Source organism: Pinus tabuliformis, chromosome X, assembly GCF_031772625.1.
Source record: "Pinus tabuliformis cultivar Carrire ecotype Pingquan chromosome X, CPIR1, whole genome shotgun sequence".
Taxonomy (NCBI): domain Eukaryota; kingdom Viridiplantae; phylum Streptophyta; class Pinopsida; order Pinales; family Pinaceae; genus Pinus; species Pinus tabuliformis.
Window position 1 is genome coordinate 1,196,808,528 of NC_142308.1, and position 20,032 is coordinate 1,196,828,559.

At 40.6% G+C, this 20,032-nt stretch overlaps 1 pseudogene across 1 annotated transcript in view; it reads left to right on the forward strand.

Annotated features, from left to right (window-relative positions):
- Positions 1-15,130: 15,130 nt before the first annotated feature.
- Positions 15,131-20,032, forward strand: part of LOC149144243 (aminopeptidase M1-like) — a 112,791-nt pseudogene continuing 107,889 nt past the window's right edge. Inside the window, exons 1-4 of the transcript XR_016264010.1 lie at positions 15,131-15,501; positions 15,635-15,911; positions 16,874-17,019; positions 17,287-17,388. The product of XR_016264010.1 is annotated as an aminopeptidase M1-like (transcript). The remainder of the gene's footprint in view (positions 15,502-15,634; positions 15,912-16,873; positions 17,020-17,286; positions 17,389-20,032) is intronic.

Sequence of the window (20,032 nt, forward strand, 5' to 3'; positions counted from 1 at the left end):
ACTCCAAAAGTTCCTCACCTTGATCGCACCGAGCCGGGAGGTGAATGCTTGAAGACCTGCAAACTTTGGATTTTGATAAAGTCTAGGGAACTGCATCCACCGGCCAGCCCAGAAGTTAGTTGTGTTTCCTTTCTAGACTTCCAAGAAGCCATGCTGCCAGATAAAATCTTGTTGAGCCTTGTCTTTGTTCCAAATCGAGGAACCTGGTGGGAGGTCAAGGTGAAGGTGGAGAGGGTTTTTCCAGCCCTATATTCCATATTTAGCTGCCCATATCTTTTTCCATAACTCTTTTCCTCCTTGAATCCATTTCCACCACACTTTTGCATTAAGGATCTGGGATAGAACCTCTGGATCTTTGAGCCCCAGTCTACCCTGGATCTTGGGTTTGCATAATTTCTCCCAAGCCACGAAATCCCATTTACGGCCAACCTGGGTCCATGACCATAGAAAATGGCGGAACTTGGTTGTCAATTCTCGATAAGTGCTGTTAGGGCCTGGAGAGCCGATAACTGGTACAATGGGATAGCCTGAAGGATTGCCTTCAACAACACTAACCTGTTGGCTGAGTTCAAAGCATGGAAGGCCTAGCTAGATAGTTTCTTGTCGATACGAGAGAGAATTTCCTTTCAGGTGTTATTCTTCAGATATTTAGGTACCAGAGGAACACTGAGATAGGTGATGAGGAGCTTCCCAATTCTAAATCCCATTTTTCTGGCCAGATGAGCTTGAACTTGCAGATGTGTGTTGAAGAAGAAGACGTCCGACTTTTCACCATTTATCAAGGTGTCAGAGGCCAACTGAAAGGTATCTAAAAATTTTCCAAACTTCTTAGCTTCTTTCAGTGTTGGATTCCCGAATAACATATTGTCATCTACGAACTGCTGGTGGGTTGCCGGAGGGGTTGCTTGTGAGAAGCGGATGCCCAAGAGGGCCCGAGAATTTGAAGGAACCTTTATGAGTTGACCCAACCCTTTAACTACAATAATGAATAAGAAGGGGGAGATGGGGTCACCCTGTCTGACGCCTCAAGAACCCTTGAAGGGGCAAGATGGGGCTCCATTTACAAGGATTGAGTAAAATGGAGTAGATATCAAGGATTTGATCCATCCGATCCAAGCTGGGGAAAACCCAAATGCATCCAAAATTGACAACAAAAAATTAAAATTTAAATGATCATAAGCTTTAGAAAGATCTAGTTTGATGATCATACCTGGCACTTGGGAGGATGTGAGGGAGTGCACCATTTCGTGCATAACCAAGATTCCATCCATAATCTACATTCCTTCCACAAAACCAGTCTGCTTCGGGCCAATAATACCGTGGAGTAGGGGTTTGAGCTGACGGACCAAGATACCTGAGATGATTTTATAAATTACATTACAAAGAGCTATGGGTCTAAACCCACTAAGCTCCAAGGTGGCACCTTTTTTTGGGATGAGCACGAGGAAAGTTGCATTCAACCCTACCCAAAGCCATTGAGATCGTCGGGAATATTCCACAAGCTCCCGGATCTCCTCCCCAAGAAATTTCCATCTAGCTTTGAAGAACTCCGAGGTAAAGTCGTTAGGGTCGGGGGCCTTATTGGACAAAAGCGACCACAACGCCTCTTTGACTTCGACTAAGGAGACTTCGCACATGAGGGCTTCATTTTTCTCATCTGTGATTAGGTGTGGAATATGTTGTTGGATTTGAGAGATGGATTCCCTTCTGTCCACATTTGGCTCCATGAGTAGGGACTTAAAATGGTCATTCAGGGCCTCTGAGATTTCCTCATGCTGCACCAGTTGTCGACCATCAGGGCTATTGATGGAAAAGATGTGATTATGGTGACGATGTTGCACCAACGTTCAATGAAAGAATTTCGTGTTTCACTCTCCTTCCTTGAGCCATTGGACCCGCGACTTTTGTTTCCATAGAATTTCCTCCTACTTCCTTCTTTGTTCTAACTCTGTCAGGAGTTGCCCCTCCTGGGCTATGCGGGCCTCAGAGCATCCATCTAGAATAATTTGCTATTGAAGGGTGCTCATTTCCTCCTCAAGGCGATGCTTCTCCCGATGGATGTTGCCAAACTCAGTTTTGTTCCAATCCTTTAGTCTCCCTTTAAGATCTTTGAGCTTAAGCTGGAAGGTTTCCATCATGTTTCGACCCATGACCCTAGAATTTTGCCACCATTCTTCCATTTTGGGCACGAGATTAGGGTTCTCTAGCCAAAAGGACTCGAATCTGAACGGTCGATTCTGGGGGGCCATGCGTAGATCTATCTCTAGGCAGATTGGCCAGTGGTCCAAACCCATGCACGGAAGGATTTCCACCTGGAAAAACAAATCCTAAAGAAGAATATTCTTTGAGAGAAGGAAACGGTCCAGTTTTGAGGTAATTTGGGTGGGGTCACCTCTTCGATTATTCCAAGTGAAACAACCGTTTATGAATTTCAAGTCCTTCAGCCGCATAGCTTGGATGGTTTCCTTTAAGGCCACTAACTTCTGATCCAGTCTTCTTAGGCCTCCCTTTTTCTCACTAAGCTCTTTGATCAGATTGAAATCCCCAACCACTATCCAGTTTGGATCCTCCACTAAATCCTTTAAGTTTCGCAAGCTCTGTAGGAAGCAAGTTTTTTGACCAGGCATCGTGGGTCCGTATACCCCAGTTAGCCAAACCTTCTCCGTTGAGACTGTTGAAAATGGCAACAAGAAATGCTAAAAATAACATTAGTATAAATAACAGCTCGGGTACCAATGTTGGACATAGCAACAATGAATGAAAAGTGGAAGTGCTAAAAATAGCTTTGCTATAAATAGCATTTCGGGATAGATTCCAATTTTTAGTTAGTCCCTGAACTAAAAGAGAGTAGTAAAATTCGAATTTGATCTTAGCAGTTGTTTGTAAAATAATTAATTAATTCATCTTAAGTTAATTAGGTGTAGAAAATCAAACATGAAGTCTATGTGAAGACATGCAACAGTTTCTCCATTGATTGAGGAATTTATCCCTCAGTTAAGGAGATAAGGATGAGTTGTAATTAGTTAGCTCAGTTAACTGAGTTAAGTCCAGTTAGATTAGTTCAAATAGTTTGTTGAACTAATTGTGAGTTCAGTTAGTTAATGCATGCATGCATGTAACTGTTGCACTTTAGATAACTAAATATTCTCTCATAAATAACTCATGCATGTCAGTTCAATCAGAGACCCAGTTGAGATTAGAGGAAGGGACAATGCACTATCAGTTAGAGGATTTTTCCTATATTGGAAACTCATCCATGCAGAAGGAATTATCTCCTTTAGGATTGCGCAGTTATTTCAGAGGTCAATGTTGTGTGTGAGGTGAGAATCACACAGGTTGCAACTGGAGGACCTAGGAGAAACTACGCAAGGAAATAGGAGGCTTGGAGGACTGAAGGAAGGCATATGTGTTGTTTATTCTATCTATGAGCAACAGTGAGGGATTGTACTGAGAGTTGGATAGCTTGAGAGCTAAAGCTTTGTGTAATCTTGAGATATTTCCACTTGTATGATAATACAGATAGCGGGGATTTTAGCTGAGGCTTTCCCAAGAGTATTCTTCTGTGTTTCATGTGTATGATTGAATCTTCTTCTCTATTATATGTGTTCTATTTAATCTTGCTCATTTTCGATTAAGCTTCCGCAAAGTTTGTTGTAGAAGTAGATATTGTATTTTGCTTTAGTATATTGCATAATCATTTGGTCTACAGTGAGAATTTATACATGGTATCAGAGCAAAGGTGATCAAAACGGAGAACAGTATACAAGAAGTTCGAAGTTTGAGGTTCCTGAATATAGAAATCGAGTTCTTATCACATCTCAATTTCACCAATGGCGTTTAGCGGTTTAAGACTCGAGTATGCCCTTGGTGGCAACTCGAATTATATAGCCTGGAAGGATCGCATAGAAGCAGTATTAGAGGATAACAGTCTAAAGGACTTCATTGATCAAGAAGTCCCCAAGCCTAAAACAACTAATGCTACAGAATTGGCGGAATGGAAGAAATGTGTGGCTAGAGCAAGCAGAATCCTCTTGGAGGTAGTTCAAGACCACATTATCTCGAGCCTCCATGGAAAGGAGACACCGTTTTAGATTTGGAAAACATTGAAAGATCTATATCAGAACAACAGCGATTAGAGGAAGCTGGCGCTGAAAGACAAGCTTCAGAAAATCAAGTGTGAAAAAGGCGACATGATCTCTACATATCTGAACAAGCTCACCACCTGCAGGGATGAGCTTGGAAGTGTAGGGATCACAATAGCCGATGATGACATGGTGAGTCTTGCACTCCTCGGCCTTCCTAAGAGCTGGCATAGCTACCAAGAATTGGTAAATGGAAGAGAAAAACTGCGAGATTGGGAACGACTTTGGTAAGATCTGATGCAGGAGGAGATAAGAAGAAGCACTAGAGATGGATCCTCATCAAAGCAAGATGATGAGGAAAATCTAGCCTTAGTGAGTAAGGCGAAGAAAGGGAAGGAGAAGGATTCTCATCCCAAATCGAGTTCTTTCCATGGTGGGAAGAAGTTTGACAAATCGAAAGTGCGATGCTTTCATTGTCATGAGGTGGGCCATTTTGCTAAAAATTGTCCACTGAAGAAATCCAAGATGGGATCCAAGGAAGGATCTGAAGGTGAGGCATTGACCTCACAGTTTGAGTTGGATTTCACCCTCTTCGCATGCATGGTTTCATCCATGGTGGGATGTGGTTGGTTTCTTGACAATGGAGGTTCTTTCCACATGACCGGTGACAAGAGTTTGTTCAGTACCTCGGAGGAGAAAGATCTCTAGATACTTATAGTGATGGGTAATGATGAAAAGTATAGTGTCTCAAGTGTAGGCACGTTGTTTTTTAGAGGGAGCATGGAGCTCGCATTACCTTGACTGATGTCAAGTATGTGCCAGGACTGAGGAAAAATTTGGTGTCGATCGCAATGCTGGAAGACAAAGGCTATGATGTAGTTTTCAGTAAGGGAAAGGTTTTCCTTCGGCACATCACCACTAGACAGGTGAAGCAGATCAGTTCATGAGTCAAGAACCTGTATGCTCTTGAGGTTGAAGATGCATGCAAAGCCTTGAGGAGCAAGGAAACTGTTGAAGACTTGGTGGTTGAGAGGGAGAGTAAATTACCTCTCAACATGCAGTGCTAGAAGAAGTCTTAGACAATTGTGGAGGAGCCACAATTGGTGAAGCAGCTTCAGGAGGTTGTGGAACAGCCACGACTAGAGAAGCTGAGAGGAGATCAAGTAGAGACATCTACTCATGCAGAGTCCTCCAGTAGGGGGAAATTTCGAGCCAAGTGGGTAGAGGGATCACATGCATCCATACCTCCATCTAGGAGGTGGGGCAATGTGGAGTGACAGTCCCAAGAAGGCTGGAATATGGGTAGAATCATTGAGGTACCTAACCCCTTTGATTAGACCTTGCTACGGGAGCCCCGACGAGGAGTAGCAGGACTGGCTGAGTGGGTAGAGGCAGATGCAGATGGAGCGGCAGAGAGAGCTACAGTGCAGGAGTCCCAAGACTTTGCAAAGCTAGCGAGTTGCAGCAATGCGAGAGGCACAAGAGTGTTGCACCAGTGCAGGATGGCACAGAGAGGTGTGCAATGGTGCGAGATGCATAGAGTGTTGGAGTAGCTCAGAGGTCAGAGAGGGAGCACTTGTCAGCGGCAGATGGAGCTTCAGCATTAGAGGATGTTTCTAGCCCAACAGGGAGGTTAGTTGGGAGTTTTTTTTGTTTCTAGAGTTGCTAGAGTAACAACGCTTGGGAGAAGTGTTGCATGCTGAACATTTGAAAGGTTCAGGATCGGGTTCGAGTTGAATGCCTTTCTTGTGGAGAGGGAGTGTTGAAAATGGCAACAGGAAATGCTAAAAATAGCATTTCTATAAATAACAGTTCGGGTACTAGTGTTGGACATAACAACAAGGAATGAAAAATGGAAGTGCTAAAAATAGCTTTGCTATAAATAACATTTCGGGATAGATTCCAATTTTAGTTAGTCCCTGAACTAAAATTCGAATTTGATCTTAGCATCTATTTGTAAAATAATTAATTAATTCATCTTGAGATAATTAGTTGTAGAAAATCAAACATGAAGTCTATGTGAAGACACGCAACAATTTCTCCATTGATTGAGGAATTTATCCCTCAGTTAAAGAGATAAGGATGAGTTGTAATTTGAGTTGTAATTAGTTAGCTCAGTTAACTGAGTTAAGTCCAGTTAGATTAGTTCAAATTTTATTGAACTAATTGTGAGTTCAGTTAGTTAATGCATGCATGCATGTAACTGCTGCACTTTAGATAACTGAATATTCTCTCATAAATAACTCATGCATGTCAGTTCAGTCAGAGACCTAGTTGAGATCAGAGGAAGGGACAATGTACTATCAGTAGGAGGATTTTTCCTATATAGGAAACTCATCCATGCATAAGGAATTATCTCCTTCAGGATTGAGCAGTTATTTCAGAGGTCAATGTTGTGTGTGAGGTGAGAATCACACAGATTGCAGCTGGAGGACCTAGGAGAAACTGCGTAAGGGAATAGGAGGCTTGGAGGACTGAAGGAAGGGATATGTGTTGTCTATTCTGTCTAGGAGTAGCTGTGAGGGATTGTACTGAGAGCTGGATATCTTGAGAGCTAAAGCTTTGTGTAATCTTGTGATATTTCCACTTGTATGATAATACATATAGTGGAGATTTTAGCTGAGGCTTTCCCCAGAGTATTCTTCTGTGTTTCATGTGTATGATTGAATCTTCTTCTCTATTATATGTGTTCTATTTGATCTTGCTCATATTTGATTAAGCTTCCGCAAAGTTTGTTGTAGAAGTAGATCTTGTATTTTGATTTAGTATATTGCATAATCTGTTGATCTACAGTGAGAATTTCTACAGAGTCCACACATTCAAACTGACCTAAGAGAGTGTGGGGACTTGCTACCCATTTGTCGTAGGAAACAAATTTGGGGTCCTAAAGGATACCAGTCCTCTGGCACTACCTCATGCATCTAGTGCCATGCATTCCATCAAAGGCCAACTCTTGCTGGCAATTTCTTGCAGTCTATCCATTGTCACCTTAGTTTCCTATAGAACAATTATATCCGACTTTTCTTTTTGAATTATGTTTCTGAGGTACCTCAACTTCCCTTTAGAGTTGAGGCCTCTAATATTCCACGAGATCAACTTCATTGGGAAGGGGGAGGGAGAGATCGTTGGTAATATTATGTCAGGACATTGGTTTGTCTTGAGTTCACCAAGATTGCCCCTGCTTCTCGGATCACTTCCTGCGTTGGTCTTCGACCTCTTTTCCTAGAGCCCGACGTGAGATCTAGCCGCTGCGAGGGTTGATCTTTGTCCCGTGGTAGCAATGCAAGTTGATTATGAGGTTCTGCCATAGCAATGCGTTTCTCCAATTCTTTGAATATTTTATGGAACTGGTCCAGCTAATCCGAGGGTATGTTCGCTATGCCATCCTTCAACCATCTCCGAAGGAAAACAACCAAAACTTTCTCATCTGAGTGAAGTTCTTCCAGTTTCACATTTGTTCTAGCGCTTGGCGAACCTGGGCTAGGACTTGGAGGGTTTCCTTGATATTCGATTAGGCTTTCAAGGATTTCCTTTTGCTTAACTGTTTACTCTTTGCCGCTTCCAGATTTTGTTCTACTTCCATAACTGAGCGGGCCTGTGGGGTTGTTCCTAGGGCTTCACGTTGTACGTTCTCCTCCGAACTTGATGACTTCGTGAGGACGTCAAAGCGATTGTTATGAGGGTTGGACGGAGGGGGCTGTGAAGTCGAGGTTGAACGCCTTGTAGGCATAGGTTGGGGTTCAACTGGATGGCTGGTGGAAGCATGCAGGGGCTTTGACGACCCTGTAGAGGGGGGGACTTTGGTTGGAGGGGGGCGTCGACGCTAGAATTCCTGGAATCCATCCGGACTAGGAATCAGGGCGACTGATTGGGCTTGCTGCGGACAATCCTGGAAGAGATGACCTTGTTTGTGGCATAAACAACATTTGAACGACACATGTTCATAGTCCAAGGGCTGGGACCATATCTTGTCCCGGTATTTAATTTCAACAGACTGAGGGAGGGGCTGAGAGATATTCATGTATACACAAATGCGGGCGTATGACAAGAATCGTTTATACAGTGTAATTTCAAAGATTTGAACAAAGTTACCAATAGAATTACCTATGAGTTCCAGGATGTCCAACTCCTAGAAGTCCTCTAGGAGGGAGTAGAGATGAACCCAAATCGGGGCAGCAAGGAACAGTTCCTTGTTAGGGTTGTAACAGGGTTCCCAGTGCCTCATGAATAGGCCAACGTTGTTCATGAAATAAGGGTCATTGTCCAGAATTCGTTTCTTGTCTTCAAGATCCTCGAATATTACTGTGAAGAATCCCTTGGCCCTAAGGCGTAGGTCAAAAGGAGCTTTGGGTTGCCATTTTAGTTGGATTTAGCGAAGGATGTCCATTTCCTGCGACCAAATGGCATAAAATTTCATATAATTACATGATCTTGCATAAACTGACGAGATTGTTCCAGGCGATTGTGGGGGATAACCACCTTTGGATTCTTATTAGCTTTCGGCAGGCAACGACCTTTCATCCTTGCTTGCCATTGTGCCCCTAGGGCTGGCGATTCTGCCTACGTGCTCCTTCTCAAATTTGAGGGCGATAGTACCGAAGCCGAGCTCGCAGCTCTTGTGAGGATTGATTTGAAGGAGGGGGCTGATCCCCCTCCCCTTGACGACCCCATCCGTGGGGCAATCAACTTAGCACGCTATGTGGAGGCAACACCAACATAAGAGGCGACGACGATGGGGATGCAACAGAAGAATTCAGGGTTTCACAGGAACCCTATTGCGACGCGACAAACAAAGGAGAGCAAATCTCTCAATGTTTTTCCAAATTTACGTCCCACCATGCATTACTTTAAAATCATAGAGTTTAAAAAGCCAAAAAACTATTTATTATTATACCATGGTATTAGGCATTCAATTTTGCTTTGACTATGTATTACTTTGTCTTTGACAAAAAAATTGTGACGCCTATCCATAGTTTAACATTGAGAATTCAATTTTTGTTAATTTTTATTATTACTAAATTCATTTATTTGTATGGTAATTTGTTGAGGTCTTATTATAAGATGTTTAGTAATTTCTATTTATATTAGTTACTAATTTTTTGTTTTTAGTTTTATTTCCTTTTTATTTAACTCTTTTATAATTTTATTTCCATTTTTATAAATCATAATTTTTTCCTCCATATTTTCAATTTAAAATGACTTATTATTATATTAAAAACATATTTTAATAAATTTAATTATAAAATAATATATATTAATAAACAATTATATATATAAACTATATTAATTAATAACATTACAATATTTTATTGGTTGGTTTATTTCTAATTATCTAACTTTTATTTATTTTCATTTCCAATTATCTAACTTTTATTTATTTATTTTTATTTTCAAAATTAGAAGAATAAAATATATATTCCTTAATAAATTTAATAGTCAAATTACTCCCCTAAAATAAATCTCTTATCTGATAAAAAAAATATCATACATCAAATTGATGTGTAACTTAAAAATAACACTAAAATTAATAATAATAATAAATTATAAAATTACTTTAACCCGAACCCGAACTCAAACCCGTGTTCAAACCTTTTTAGGCGTAGTCCGATCATGGGTTCCTTCACATTTTTGAATACAGGGTAGGAGACTGCACGTCATAGTCTCCGGCTGAGCTAGCTATATAGAAAGAAAGAAAGAAGAAAGAAATTATTTTAACGTCCACGAGGCTAAAGATAGCCTATGGGACAGCTTGCTTCTTCATCTGCTTGATGTATTCGACCCTTTTTTTGTGAAGCTTCACAATAAATGCTCCCATCTTCTCGACAAACCCCTCGTTAAATAGATTATCCTAAGAGCTAGTTGTCAGCGTATCTGCATAACTTTCCCTGTTGTCTTTGAAGGCCTCACATTCTAAAATGAAATGTTTTTCTGTTTCCACTTTTCCGGAAGAACAAAAAATGCATACCCTTTCCTCCCACACTTCCTTTGGCCTTTTCCAGCGCCCTGTTTCACAACGGAGTTGATGAGAATTAGTCCTTAACTGAGCAATACGAATTTTGGCTCTCCAAGAAATATTGGCCTCTATGTATGCTTTTGGTTGATGATTATGAGTGGGATTAAACACTTCAATATAGTAATTTTTCTTTCTTCCTAGCTCCTTCTCCCAAGTATGTTTGTGGAACTTTTCCATAACAAAAGCTTTTATCTCTTTGTTGTTTATGGGGTACTCGTTCAAGCAAATATCCCATTTACTAAACCATTTGTTATTTTGTTGCATCCAAGTTTTTTTGCTCTTGCACAATCTATCATTAAAGACAACCTTAGGCCATCTACCCTCTTCCATTTGCTCAATTTTTTTTAAATACCTTATGACTCGCACCATAGCAATTGCTTCAATAGAAGCAGTCCCTGTTTCACTTGACAAGATATCATAAGGAACTGCACTTTTAATCTTAAATTTGTTTGTAATCAAACACTTCTGAATTTTCTCAATTTGTCTCCACTGCATGTCAGAAGTACTGCTAGCCCACAGTTCACAACCATATAGAATCACTGGAATCACTAGAAGCCCAAAAAGAGTTTGAGTGGTCTTCCAGTCCCATAACTCTGCCCTTCTACACCTACTTTGAAAAGCATACAATGCTTTCCAACCCCCCAAAGTTCTTTTCTTTCTACAACCATTCCAACTTAGATTTTTGTTGAAGTCAATTCCGAGATATTTGTAATCCGCAACTTCTTCCAGAATGTTGCCTTCAAAGTAGAACTTATGTTGGTTATGTTTTCTTTTCTTAGAGAAGACCACTACATTCGTTTTGCTGATATTGACTTGCATCCCCACACTTCTACAAAAATGCTCAAGAGATAGTAAGTGCTCTTGCACACCAAGAGCCGATTTAGCAATCAGAATAAGGTCATCTGCATACAAAAGAAGCCTTATAACAAACTTGCACAAATAGATACCATCACCCCCTTGCGAATTTAACCACTCCTCAAGCTTGTCGATATATAAACCAAAAAGGGTAGGAGACAGTGGGCAACCTTGCTTGACCCCGATATCGCTTCTAAAACTTTCAGAAATGCCTGCTGAAGTTCTAATTTTGACTTTCACCTTTTCATACAGCCTATGCACGGCTGTTCTCAAATGTTTAGGAACCCCAAGTTCCTCCATTCTTTGCCAAAGTTTATCCCTAGGAACCGAGTCAAACGCTTTTCTAAAATCAACAAAGCAACAAAGACTTCTTCCTTCTTCTCCCAAACTTTTTCAATGATGTGCCTTAAAGTTATGCAATGATCAACTGTGGAATGCTTAGGTCTAAAACCTGCTTGCCCTTTAGCACGCTTATTTCTTTCTTCTGCCCACTTGCTAATTTTTTTTTTCTAGCATGCTTCCAAATAGCTTTGCAAACAAAGGGTTTATCATGATGGTCCTATAATTGGAGGGATTATTGATGTCGCCACTCTTGAAAAGAGGTATTGCCAGACTAGTTGTCCAATCTGTGGAGAACCCTTGTTGTATGATGTTGTTGAAGATTTATGTAATGTGAGGTGCAAGAATCTTTGAGCCCCACTTTAGATATTCTGCTTGGAGTTCAGCTAAGTCTTTTGCTTTTCCAACACCCAACTTCTTGATACCCATCTCTACCTCTTGTATCGTGAAGAGTTTAGTATCAGTGTTGACCAAGGGGGGAGGGTCAACCTTGGGAACCTGCTCATAGAGTTGTCTTGCATAGTCAAACCATTTAGACGCTGTAATATTATTTCCAATTTGTATCTTTTTCGGTTGGAGCTCCTTCCAAAATAATTTGGGATTATTTTTCCCAAGGAAGATTAGTTCTTCCCTCCTTGAAACCATGAAATCAGCCTTTTTCTTGCTTAATAAATGCTTGTAAGATTTGAGTTTTATGTTATCATTGTTTGACTCTTTCCACATTCTCCTTGCCTTTTTGCATTCCTCATCAAACCAAGCATTAACCGGAAAGCAATTTGTTTCAGACTTCTTAATTTTTGTTCTTTTGCACTTTGCAAGTGCGCATTGAATTAAATGTGTTAATTCATGACTATGAAGGCTGTGAGTTGTTATTTTCTCCTTCTCAAAGAGTCTCTCTAGCGTCATTTTGAAGGTATTACAATTTTCTGGAGTCAAAAGAATTCTGCCCTGTGGGAGATTTTGTTGGACATGTTGAATTTTTGACTCTAATTGTTTCTTTTCAATCCAAGAGAAACATAAATAAATTGGCTTGTGATCTGATTTCAAATCCCACATCTGATCTCCAACCAAAACTTCTTCCATTTTCTCACACAAACCATGCGAGCAAATTACATAATCTACCACACTTGTTCCATTGTAAGTATTGCAAGTGAAATTACCGGACTTTGCCCATCTAGCCAAGCCATTACAAATGACTAAATCAAAGGCCCCACATAGAGTAAACAATTGTTCACCAAAGAGATTGCAGCCCTTGTCCTCTGAAATTCTTTCCCACTGATGATTGCTTTCTTCTGTAAGCCAAATAGGGTCACAATCATCTTTACAACAAAGAATGCTAGCTTGCTCACTTGCACTCCTAGCATTGAAATCACACACTATAAGGACTTCACCTAGCTGAGAATATGTTGCAATATCTGCTTTTAAAACTGCAAATGGATCTTCGTGGTCAAGCCCTCTACCTTTGTAGATTTTTGAGATCTGTGGCGCAAAATAACATGCTGCAATTCTGATGTGGTTTATATTTTATGATATTTTAAACCAAATGAATTGCTTATTTGAGTCTTCTTTTTCTAACTGAATGGGACGACCTTCTTTCTCCCTGACTAAAACCATGATACCTCCGTGTCCTTTGCCATTCCCTGCTGCCTTGTTCCACACTGCCCTCTTCCAGTATTCTTCAAACAAAGGTGTCTTGCACCCTTCATGCTCATGTGTTTCTATGAGGCAAATTATGTCTCTATTTTCTGCAATAGGCCCTAACCCAGGTCCTCGTCTCCATGGGTAACCTCTGCAGTTCCAACAAACTAATCTCAAGGAAACCTGGGTATGGCTTGATTATTATTTATTTTGACATGCAAGACTCACATTTGAGTCTTTGTCCCTGTTTTTCCATACTGACCTTGCTTTCTGATTTCCTGTTGAAGAGTTTGTTGCCTCTTCTTTATTACCAACTTGCTGCTCTGTTCTGGAAGGAGGTCCAAATTGCGTTATCACAACTAAATCCATGCTCTCTTTCCTTCATCTCTTGCTGCCCTAACCTTTAAAATTTCCTCTCTTCTTTCCTCTTGTTGTTTTACAGTTAAATCTTCTTTTAGGAAAAAACGAGAACCCCTCAAGAGATGCTTCTTGCTTAGAATAATATATTTATCACGCAAGCTAGGCATAATGACTTTTATGGGCTTGGCTCTCTCCCCGTTAAACTTACCCACCCTCCATGCTTGGCATACTTGTCCTTGCCATAGCAACTTGTCTTTCAAGAAATCTCTTGCAAGGTTAAGAGTACATTCATTTTTTCCATAGTCTTTCACCCCTTTAATAATTATGTTTGCTGCCCTATTTTGTCTTTCCTTGCCTTCACTATTTTGCATGTTGTCGACCTGAATATTTGTTTCTCCTTCCTGATTAGCAGAATTGCTAATAACTTGAGCCCAAGTTTTGGAAACTTTGGTGGAATCTTCTTTCATTTCTTCTCTTGCATTCTGTTCATGGTTGTTTATTTAGACAATCATTTTCCCTTTATCCTAGGATGATTTCACATTCACCCCCTCTGTACTTTCCACTACAGATTTCTTTACATTTTGCACATCCGCCTTCATGCGTTGCCATTCTGTCTTCCCTATCAGGAGAGCTTCCTGTAGCAATGCCACTTGTTCTTCTAAAATTTTATTGCTTTCTGCTAACGCCTTGTTCTCAGCCGTTATTATATGAATTTTATGATCTATTTCCTGCCCTTTCGCTTCTAAAACCTCCAACCTTCGTTTTGCATTTAACAATTCTTTCACATAAAGATCAGATGACCAGGTGAGAGGTGTGGATGTGGGACTATATAAGGCAAAATCATCAATGGTTTTTCCTTTGGACTTCTTGTTGCCACGTGCTTGTAGAGGAGACTTGTTTGGGTGCTTTTTGCGAAGGAGTTTCTTCCTTGTTTGCTCCCATTTTAGACGAGCTATTTTTCGTTTTAAAATGGGCCGATATTGTTTGGCATTGACCCAAACCCACTTCCCAGCTTTGGCGGATGAGGCAATTTTCACTTGTCCTAAATCACTTGTCTCCACATGTTCTGAAATTTCTAATTCCTTTGTCATGTTTGAATGCATTTGTTGTTGCTTGCTTGCTGCTCAATACTTCCGCTGCATAAAAACTCCCTGCTTTCACACTGCTCACTGTTCGCTGCTCGCTGCTCTCACTGCTGCCCAAATTGCTCTGCTTATATCGCTGACCACACTGCTCACCACGTTGCTCTGCTCATAAATGCCTTCAATATATGTTTGTCATATGCACGCCCTTCACCCTTATGCATTACAGCACTGCTGACAATCGAGTCTTTGCATGCAGCAACTACCAAAAATTTGGCGCATTGTCCCCCATTTGCTTGGCCCTCCACGTTGGCTGCTTACTCCCGGTAATTGGTCACACGGCCACGTGCAAGGGTGTTGCGGCTCTTAAAACAATGGATACGACGACTTCTTTGTGTCTTACGTTCTCGTATATGCCAGCACTGTCGGCGTCTATGCAGACCAATATAATTCGACCCGAAGGCGATTTACGATCCTTTGAATTGGCGGCTTGTCTTTTGCACATACTCAGCCCACCAGTTATACTCTCGGCCCCCGCTCTGCAAAGCCCTTGGTTCCAGATCGATCGATGGCTATAAACTTCACTGCTATAGATGCCCGTCTTCACCGAGTTGAATAGAATGGAGCATTAGCTAAAACCTTTTGTGACGACCGCCATGGAACGCCACTATTTACTGATTGCACTATTTAGGAAAAGAATGGATAAAATTTGAAAGTTGAGTATGCTTGTTAAATGGTCCAAGGAAATCCCATCATAAAACGCTTCGCTCCATCATATATAGATCAAGGTTTCACCTTTAAGGATTCCGTTTAATCTACTCAACACTCTGGTCTTCTAAAACTCGGAGAACTTCTGAAACATATTCTTTGTCGGTCGGGCTTTCATTTATTTCGTCACGTCAATCGGTTTTTTATTTCGTCATGTTATTTGTTTTCTGAGCCTTGAAATTTTTATTTCGTCACGCCATTTGTTTTCTGAGCCTTGAGAATCCTGTCTGGGGCAAAGAATAAAGATCACTGAACTAAATTCGCACGGAGAACTTCTGATCACCTGGAAAACCCCTGTCTGGAGCAGAAAATAAAGACCAGTTAACTGAGTTCGCACCGCCTCTGGTGAACTTTGCGTTTATAGGTTTGTCAAACATCTACAGGCCTTCCTCCACATAGGTTTTACAAGCAGTGTATTGTTTGATTTGAAGATCTATAATTTTGGATATTTTTGTTTTGTTTGTATGAATTTGTAAAAATGTTGGTTTGGAGTGCAGCTGCAGCGGTGTTGTTGGTGATCAGGGCGTTCTACGGAAACGCTGGTTTAAAACCCAAGCTAACAAGATGTTTAAAGGCTTACCGAGATTGCCTAAGTTTGCGGTTCCGCGACGTTATGATCTGGAGCTTAGGCCTGATTTGAATGCCTGTAAAGTTGACGGCAAATTGGCCGTCACGTTGAATGTCATCCAAGATACTAAGTATCTCGTTCTCAATGCTGCGGATTTGGTGATTGCAAACAACTCCGTCCATTTACGGAGCTCTGCCTTGTCGAAGGTAAATAATAACATCTAATTAAAGCTTTGTCGATTTATTATGTGACAGTTCGTAAATGGGGTTAATTCGACAAAAAAATCACAATGGGGTATTTTTATTATGCTCATTCTAAAGCTTTCTGCTTATCTTATTTGACATACTGTTATGTTAAGATGGACATGGTTTGCAAGGGTTCTTGATTCACTGGTGTGTTGGGTGGAGTATCAAGTTCTGAGCTGTGGTTTTATTTTTGTTTGGTCTGTCACCGGATAGCAAGTTCTTATAGCATGTTAAGAACTGATGAGCCTCGGTGTAAGTCCCGGACGATTTTGACATAATAATCACTCCTCAGATCTGGCATTTAAGTCTGTGTTTGTATTTGTAGAAGTAACCTTAAAAAGGAAAGGAAAAATATAATAGAATAAATATAAAAAATTTTAGCCTCCACGATACCAACACCAATAGGTCTATGAGACAAAAGGCATACTTCTGATTATACCATTCCCGTACAGAAGTATGAAAATCATATCATATTCCAAATGCCGATGGAATTGTGCCAAATCTCTCTTTTAGTTTTCAGATTTGACAAATCTTCATTTGGCTTGAAATGAAGAAAATTATCCCAACTGTTGCCAGCCTTTATTGCTTTCACTTTGAAGTTTGAATTATTGTTTACAGGGCAGAATTGTGCCCAATATCTCTTGTAGTTTTGAAACTTGATCAAGCATCTTTTGAGTAAGTGTTGAGCAGTAGCCACCTTTAAAGAGGCAGATACTTCCACCTATAGTTTAATTTTGTATGGTATCTTTCATGATCTCTTTAAAGAATTGCCATTTAACTGTTTGGTCTGAAAGGGAAGAAAAAAACCATTGTCTATATTATTGGGGGTAATTAGGGTTCTGATGTTAGGATCTTTATAATTATGTCTGAGTGCTACGAACATGGTATTCAGGGACCCTTGCTTCTTTGTTTTCTTTATGCAGGTGATAAATCCGTCCAATGTCAGTGTTGATGCAGAAGATGAGATTTTGGTGTTGGAGTTCGATGAAACCTTGCCACATGATGAGACAATTTTGGACATTGAATTTCAGGGTACTCTGAATGATCAGGTGAAGGGATTTTATCGAAGGTACATGTGTTCTTTCATTTTTCTTCATAGTTTTGGTTTAGTTTTTTCTTTTTCTTTTTTTTTTCCAAATTTGAGTTTTTTTGGAAGGGTAAAATACTAAAGTCCAATGCTCAGAGTTTTTTATTGTTTAGAAAATTTAATGTAAATTTATTTAGAGTCTAGACACAAGCTCCTATGGCAATGGATTATACTTTCACGTTAGGCTATGGATGCTACAAACTTCTAACTAAAAGTAGCGGAATTGACTTGTTGACTTGCATGCTTCAGTGCATATGTGATCAATGGTGAGAAAAGGAATATGGCAGTTACTCAGTTTGCGCCAGCAGATGCTCGAAGGTGTTTCCTTGCTGGGATGAACCTTCTTACAAGGTACAATATAAAAAATACCCATGCTTTTGATTTTGAAGTAGTAGTTTTTGTAAGTGTTACATAGTAAATATGAGGTTTGCTTGTAAATTGAAGTTGAAGGGAGCATCCACCTTTGTCCCCCTACCTTTATCTTGATATGAAAGAGTTGGCCATCTCCTTCTCTTTTCTCGGGTGGAGGCTACTCATGTTCACCTTGCTTTGCATTGTTTTATAAGTTATCTTTTTGTCTACGTTTGATCTCCTTAATCTTTTTGTCTACATTTGATTTCCTCTCTTTTGGTTTCTTGAATGCATACCTAGCATGATCTTTTTCTTAGGATCCCTTTAGAATTCCTTATATTCAATGTAGGATGTGCTTCCAAGTTTTTTCTTTGGTGTTAGTGTCTATGGTTATAATGGTTGCAATGGTTCTCGACAAGTCTTGGCATGATGCTTTAGCCATAGTTGGGCAAATGCTATCTTTCGCTCTTCTCCTACACTAAAATATATTACTAGTTGTTACAACCAATGAATTAACCCAACAACATTAACTTCAACTTTGTAGGGCTTAATGTTTGCTTTGTCTTCCACTTTGAATCGAGGGGAAGATATGGTGTTGGAGAAGGGCCTTATACGTAAGGGAGGCTCTTGGACTCAAGTCGTCTTCGTTCATGTTCCCCCACCACTGGGCATTACAATGATGACCACCTTCTTCTACTTGATGCTTTTAGATAAAGGCACCAAGAATAGGAAGTTGGTACCTCCCCCTTAGTTTCCAAATTTATGAGATACATGGAGGCATCCAACCTTCGCTTACAAGACCCTTGCTATATAGGGTTGTGTTTAGGGTTGGGATAAATCTTTTGATCATAGTAGACATTTTTATTTTATGTCTTTGTGCCCAGAATTGCGGCCTGCTTAGATAGATATTCGTCACCCAAACTGAAGTCAAAATAGGTCAACGCATCAAGTCAATGTAGTCAAACAACGTCCCAACAGCTTGGTCAACGCTGGTCAATGTAGCAAATAGAAACCCTAGTTCACACGTGTGGAGAGAGAGAAGACTGCCTCAGATAGTGTTCCCAATCACAAGAGGAGAGAGAGATGTGTGATGAGATGATGGTGTAAATGACTTGAGGTCTCCTTTTTATACGCAACGTTGAGGATGAATTGGGGGCTTGTGTGCCTGTTTTGCTTGTTGGCCGACCTTGACAATTTGTCCATAATATAAATAAATTCATATCTTCATTTGTACATGTTAGAATCGGATGATCTTTAGATCAATCCTACACCTCTTCGAGAGAGGAATCTAATAAAAATAGTAGTTGTCATAAATAATATGACCCATGTGGAGTTTGGCCCTAGTTGCCAATTTTAACATTCTCTCTCAACTAGGGACAACTCCACTTGTTAATCCATCTGCCAATTTGTGCCATCTCTGCCATGCATCCATTGCTCTGTTAAAATATGAAGAAGAAGAAGTGATCGAGAATGTATCATACCATTCTCTATTGACTCGAAGTTAGTCCCATTTAAAAGAGAGTGTCTCATACCACTCTTATTGACCCGATGTCAGTTCCCATCGATCCTAGATCAATATCGGACATCCTAGCATATGGAGTACGGTAGTATACGATGCGTCCATCAGTAGTACTATGGTCCCTATCCTCATTGCCCTACTCATTGACCAGATGAGAGGTACTTCCCATGAGTCCCAGACTACATGGGTAGGATGTCTCGGCGGGAGAAGGATGAACCACTCGTCCTGCTCACATGTCGCCAAGGGGTATCACAAGGGAAGGATGAACCACTCACCCTGTACTCAACAAACGACTAGGGGAAGGGTGAACCACTCACCCTATGGTTGCTCACCGCTCTAAGAAGTACCCCAAGCTCCCTGGAGCTCCCAGAGCTCAATGTCCATCTCATATAGGACCCTCATAAGAGGGTCTCTCCACGACTCCAAGTCGTCGTTCTCGGAAGGCCAAGAATTTGACCTACTCCAGGGGCTATGTCATAATATCGACGACCTGCTCATCAGTCCCAATGTGATGAAGCCTCTTTGCTCCTTGTTGTACCATATTCCGGATAAAGTGGTATTTGATATCTATATGCTTGGAGCGATCATGAAACACAGGATTCTCTGAGAATCGGATCCCACTCTGGTTGTCGTAGAAGATCACGGTGGTATTGAGCACATTTCGAAACAACTCATTGAAGAGCTTCCTCAACTAGGCAGCTTCACAGGAGGCCATACTAGCAGCTATGTATTCAGCCTCAGCAGTGCTCAAGGCAACCGATTTTTGCTTCTTGCTCATCCAGGATATCAAAGCAGAACCCAAAGAAAAACAACATCCAGAAGTGCTCTTGCGATCCACCACACTGCCAACCCAATTAGCATCAGAATAACCATGCAACCTCACATTTCCAGCAGTGTATCTTAGTCAATGAGTGATTGTGCCCCGAAAATACCTCAGAAGATTCTTGGCGGCAATCCAATGTATCTGATGAGGCTCAACCATATATTGGCTCAATGTGTTAACTGCAAAACATATGTTCGGACGGGAGTTCACCAAGAACATCAGTGCTCCTATGAGTTGACGATACTCATAAGCATTTCCCAATTAAGATCGGCTCAACCATATATTGGCTCAATGTGTTAACT